Here is a 6000-nt window from a genome sequence, read left to right on the forward strand (position 1 = left end):
TAGATCAGCGGAGTGCGCCTGCTCCCTCTCTGGGAGGCCGAGTAGTCTAGTTGTCTGTGGTTTCAGTAACTGCATCCGTCGCGGCATCTAGCGGCTGTAAGTGACAAAGACGACTGATGAATTTCGGCTCTTGAAATTCGCCAGTCTGGAAACAGGCTGTGCGTTTTCTTCCCGACAGGGGTCCTCAAACTGCGGCCCGCGGGCCACATGAGGCGGTGTGATTGTGTTTGTTCCCGTTTTGTTTTTTTACTTCAAAATAAGATACGTGCAGTATGCATAGGAATTTGTTCATAGTTTTTTTTTTTAAACTATAGTCCGGCCCTCCAGCCGTCTAAGGGACAGTGAATTGGCCCCCTGTTTAAAAACTTTGAGAACGCCTGCCATGAAAATCTTTGGGCATGTGATTGCGTCTAGATCAGACCTATCAGAATTCAAACGCACTCTCTAGGGAATATTCCACATCAGTTTGTACACTCTTTTATTGCTTTTATATTACATTATTGTCTTTACCATCACAGTGCTCCGCAGGGTGGGACATACTTATGCTAACAAATTAGTCCTTGTTTATCTGAGGTTCAAATTAAAAACTCTGGGTCTTGTATTTTTATTTATTTTGTATTTATTTATTTGAGACACAGTCTCCCTCTGTCACCAGGGCTAGAGTTCCACAGCCTCAGCCTAGCTCACAGCAACCTCAAACCCCTGGGTTACAGCCATCCTCCTGACTCAGCCTCCCAAGTAACAGACTAACACAAGGCCAGGCTAATTTTTCTTTCTTTTTTTTCAGGCTAATTTTTCTATTTTTAGTAGAGACAGATCTTGCTCTTGCTCAGGCTGGTCTCTGAGCTCAGGACCTCAAGGGATCCCCCACCTCGGCCTCCTAGAGTGCTGGTATTACAGGCGTGAGCCACCACACCCAGCTTTGTATTTTTATTTGCTAATGAAGTCTATGAATTTCTTTAAGGTAGAGTCTGTGTCCAACTAATTTTCTTTTTTTTTTTGTAGAGACAGAGTCTCACTTTATTGCCCTCGGTAGAGTGCTGTGGCCTCACACAGCTCACAGCAACCTCCAACTCCTGGGCTTAAGCGATTCTCTTGCCTCAGCCTCCCGAGTAGCTGGGACTACAGGTGCCCACCACAACGCCCGGCTATCCAACTAATTTTCAAACTTGTCTAGCGCCAGTGCGTTGCATAAATTAGTTACTTTTTTGGTGGATGAATGAACGAATGAGTGAATGAAGATATAAGGAACAAATTTATTTATTTTGAGACAGAGTCTCCCTGGAAAGAGTGCCATGGCATCATTATAGCTCACAACAACCTCAAACTCTTGGGCTCAAGCAATCCACTTGCCTCAGCCTCCTTAGTAGCTGGAACAACTACTGATGGCCACCACACTGCCTGGTTAGTTTTTCTATTTTTAGTAGAGACAGGGTCTCACTCTTGCTCAAGCTGGTCTGGAACTCCTGAGCTCAAGCAATTCACCTGCCTTGGCCTCCCAGAATGTCAGGATTGCAGGCATGAGCCACCAAGCCCTGCCTAGAACGAATACTTTAAAACTCTAGACATAAATAATTTGGGGGAGTCAGATACATAGAAAAGAATATTACAAATTTTACCCTGAAAGCCACCAGAGGAGGCCAGCCACTGTGGCACATGCCTATAATCCTAGCACTCTGGGAGGAGCCCAAGGCCAGAGGATCCCTTTGAGCTCAGGAGTTGGGAGACCAGCCTAAGCAAGAGCAGGACCCATCTCTGCTAAAAGTAGAAAAAACTAGCCAGTTGCAATGGCATGGGCCTATAGTCCCAGCTACTCTGGAGGATGAGGCAAGAGCATTGCTCAAGCCCAAGAGTTTGAGGCTGCTGTGAGTTATGAGGGCACAGCACTCTATTCAGGGCAACAGAGTGAGACTCTGTCTCAAAAACAAAACAAAACTTTCCAGAGGAAAACAAGGAAAGTGGACTAAAAAGAAATGAGAGGTACCTCCTCTGAAAGTCTTCTAGTTAAAAATGGAACAACAGTATTTTTTGTTTTTGTGATTTGTTATTGCTTGTAATAATGAGCATGTAATCTTGAGTGCTTACTATGCAGGAGTGCTTAGATTGTATAATCTACTCTACAGTCTTATGAGATGTTACTGCCAATTTACAGATTAGATAATTAAGGCTTAGAGAGTTAAAGTATCTTGCCTAAAGTCACTCAGCTAATTAAGTGCTGAAAATAGAAATCAAACACAGGATAGTCTGATTCCTAAGTCTCTGCTTTTTTTTTCTTTTTCCAAGACAGAGTCTCACTTTGTCACCTGCAGTAGAGTGCTGTGGTGTCACAGCTCACAGCAACCTCTAACCCTTGGGCTTAAGCGATTCTCTTGCCTCAGCCTCCCAAGTAGCTGGGATTACAGGCACCTGCCACAATGCCCGGCTTTTTTTTTTTTCTTTTTTGGTTGTACTTGTCATTGTTGTTTGGCAGGCCTGGGCCAGGTTCAAACCTACCAGCTCCCGTGTACGTGGCTGGCGCCCTACTTGCTGAGCTACAGGCATTGAGCCCTAAGTCTCGGCGTTTAACCATTATGATATACTGCCTCCTGGTACTCCCTTGTGAAGCATGCTTCCAGGGTGGTTTTTCTTCTGCAGTTTAATTCAGCTAATGTCATATTTCCCAGGAATCATCATTGAATGATCTTTACTGAGAGCTTCTAAGGTTCATATGGGAGGCCCTGGAAGCTGTTACACTAAGGTAAAATTTTCAAATAAGATTTTTACTTCTGTTAAAAACTAGGAATTTTTGGGGAGGCGCCTGTGGCTCAAGGAGTAGGGCGCCGGTCCCACATGCCAGAGGTGGTGGGTTCAAATCCAGCCCTGACCAAAAAAAAAAATAGGAATTTTTCATCTTTCTTAAAATATACTTTTTGTAACAACAATAAAAAATAGTTTTACCTCATAAATATGTAAAACTATTCTGTGTGAATTAAAATTTATTTATTTATTTTTTATTTGTAGATTAATAAGAGAAAAGTTTTTTTTACAAATACCATGTGCATGGGGGGAACCAAAGGATGATTTCCCCCGAAAATCTTTTTTTTTTCTTTTTTGTTTTTGTTTTTGAGACAGTCTTGCTCTGTCGCCCTTGGTAGAGTGCTGTGGCATCACAGCTCACAGCAACCTCCAACTCCTGGGCTTAAGCCATTCTCTTGCGTCAGCCTCCCAAGTAGCTGGGACTACAGGTGCCCGACACAACACCCGGCTATTTTTTTGGTTGTGGTTGTCATTGTTTTGGCAGGCCCGGGCTGGATTTGAACCTGCCAGCTCTGGTGCATGTGGCTGGCGCCTTAGCCACTTGAGCTACAGGCGCCGAGCCCCCCTGCCAAAAATCTTTTAAATACAATTTGACAGGGCTGGGCATGATGGCTCACACCTGTAATCCTAGCACTCAAGGAGTCCAAGGTGGGTGGATCGATTGAGCTGATGAGTTCAAGACCAGCCTGAGCAAGAGGGAGAACCCACCTCTAAAAAATAGCCAGGTGTTGTGGTGGGCACCCGTAGTCCCAGCCACTGGGGAGGATGAGGCAACAGTACTGCCCAGTACATTATAAGTGTTCAATAAGGCTGGGCAAGGTGGCCCATGCCTATAATCCTAGCATTCTGGGAGGCTAAGGTGGGTGAATTGCTTGAGCTCATGAGTACAAGACCAGCCTGAGCAAAAAGTGAGACTCCTGTCTCTACTAAAAACAAAACCTGAGGCAAGAGGATACCTTGATCCCAAGAGTTGGAGGTTGCTACTACGATGCCATGGTGCTCAACCCAGGGTGAGACTCTGTCTCACAACAAAAAAAAGTTTTCAATAAATTTTAAAGAATACACAGGAGATATTGATAGGCAGGATTTTTTTTTTTTTTTTTGTAGAGACAGAGTCTGACTTTACTGCCCTCGGTAGAGTGCCGTGGCATCACACAGCTCACAGCAACCTCCAACTCCCGGGCTTCAGCAATTCTCTTGCCTCAGCCTCCCGAGTAGCTGGGACTACAGGCGCCCGCCACAACGCCCAGCTATTTTTTGGTTGCAGTTCAGCCAGGGCCAGGTTTGAATCCGCCACCCTCAGTATATGGGGCCGGCACCTTACCGACTGAGCCAGAGGCGCCGCCCAATAGGGAGAATGTTTTAATGGGAAAAGTGGGGTCTGAATCCTGGCTCGACCACGTACTGACTCTGTGAAGTTGGGCAACTGCTTAATTTCTTTGAACCTCATTGTCCTTATCTGGATTGTTGTAAAGAATTAGAAATGGCTGGCTCAGCGCCCATAGCACAGTGATTACAGCGCCAGCCACAGGCACTGAGGCTGGTGGGTTCAAACCTGGCTGGGCCAGCTAACCAGCAATGACAACTGCAACAAAAAAAATAGCTGGGAGTTGTGGCGGGTGCAGCTGTAGTCCCAGCTACTTGGGAGGCTGAGGCAAGAGAATTGTTTAAGCCCAACAGCTTGAGGTCAGCACTGTGGGAGGCTTAGGAGGGAGAATTGCTTGAGCTCAGGAGTTCGTGACTCGCCTGAGCGACAGTGAGACCCTGACTCATAAAAAAAATGGAAAAACCCAGCCGGGAGCTGGCACTGTGGTGACTGCCTGTAATCCCAGGGGCTTCGGGAGGCTAAGGCAGCTGGGTGCCCACAGCCCAAGTCTGAGGTTGTGGTGAGCTACCACGCCCACTGCCCTCTGCTCAGGGGCATAGGGTGGGAACCTGTCTCAACAACAACAACAACAAAAAAGTAAAGAAATAAAAAATAAGCAACGAAATAAAATTTGAAAAAAGAGCTTGAGGTTGCTGTGAGCTGTGACACCATTGCACTCTACGGAGGGTGACATCATGAGACTCTGTCTCAAAAAAAACAAAAAGAAAGAATTACAGATGGCATATGTAAAGTACATGACACAAAATAAGCACTCAACAGTGATGCATACTGGTAGCCCCAGCTACTTGGGAGGCTGAGGCAGTAGGATCCATTGGTCCCAAGAGTTCACAGCCAGCCTGAAAAATAAAGCAAGAATGAGACCCCCATCTCTTAAAAAAAAGAACTCAAGGCTCAGCGCCTGTAGCTCAGTGTAGGGCACCCGCCCAATACACTGGGGTTGGTGGGTTCAAACCTGGCCCAGGCCTGCCAAACAACAATGACAACTACAACAAGAAAATAGCCAGGTGTTGTGGACGGGCATCTATAGTCCCAGCTACTTGAGAGGCTGAGGCAAGAGAATCGCTTAAGCCCAAGAGCTTGAGGTTGCTGTGAGCTGTGATGCCATGGCACTCTACCAAGGGCAACATAGAATCTGTCTCCCAAAAAAAAAAAAACCCAAAACCAAAAAACCAAAACTCAAGTAAAAAATTGCTGTTATCTTTATATATATATACATCTTTTAAATATATATATATGTAATATGGGTGAGTGCTGTTGGAGTGAGTCAGATACAGGATAAAATGATGATAAAACTGCTGAATTGATTATTCTCTGAAAAGTCTGAAATTTGGCATAGGAGAACTATCAAGAGAACCAGAAGATAAGATTTTTTTTAATTTATTTTTCTTTTTATTTTATTTTATTTTTTGAGACAGAGTCTCACTTTGTTGTCCTCAGTAGAGTGCTATGGTGTCATAGTGAAAGACTTGGGGCAGGACCCCCCACTCTGCCCTGAGTGATGACGACCCCAATCAACCGCAAGAGACGGCGCTTGATGCAAACAGCAAGAGGATTTTATTCCAGCATGCTGGGGCTTGACTCGCAACTCTTTTAGGAGCCGAGGAGTCAAGCCCTGAATAGCAGGTTTTACAAGCTTATAAAGGCAAAAACTATAAAGTAGGGAGGAGTAGCAGACATAGCAGGGGCTTTAGGGAGGGGTAGCAGACATAGGGGCTTTTCCAGATAAGAAGAACTCTGGTTCATTACTCATCTGTCTTAAGACAAGATCAGCAGTTAAACATTTGCTTAGCTTTTTTTTTTCAGAACCAGTTACCGGT

This window comes from Nycticebus coucang, chromosome 6 (assembly GCF_027406575.1).
Source record: "Nycticebus coucang isolate mNycCou1 chromosome 6, mNycCou1.pri, whole genome shotgun sequence".
Lineage (NCBI taxonomy): Eukaryota > Metazoa > Chordata > Mammalia > Primates > Lorisidae > Nycticebus > Nycticebus coucang.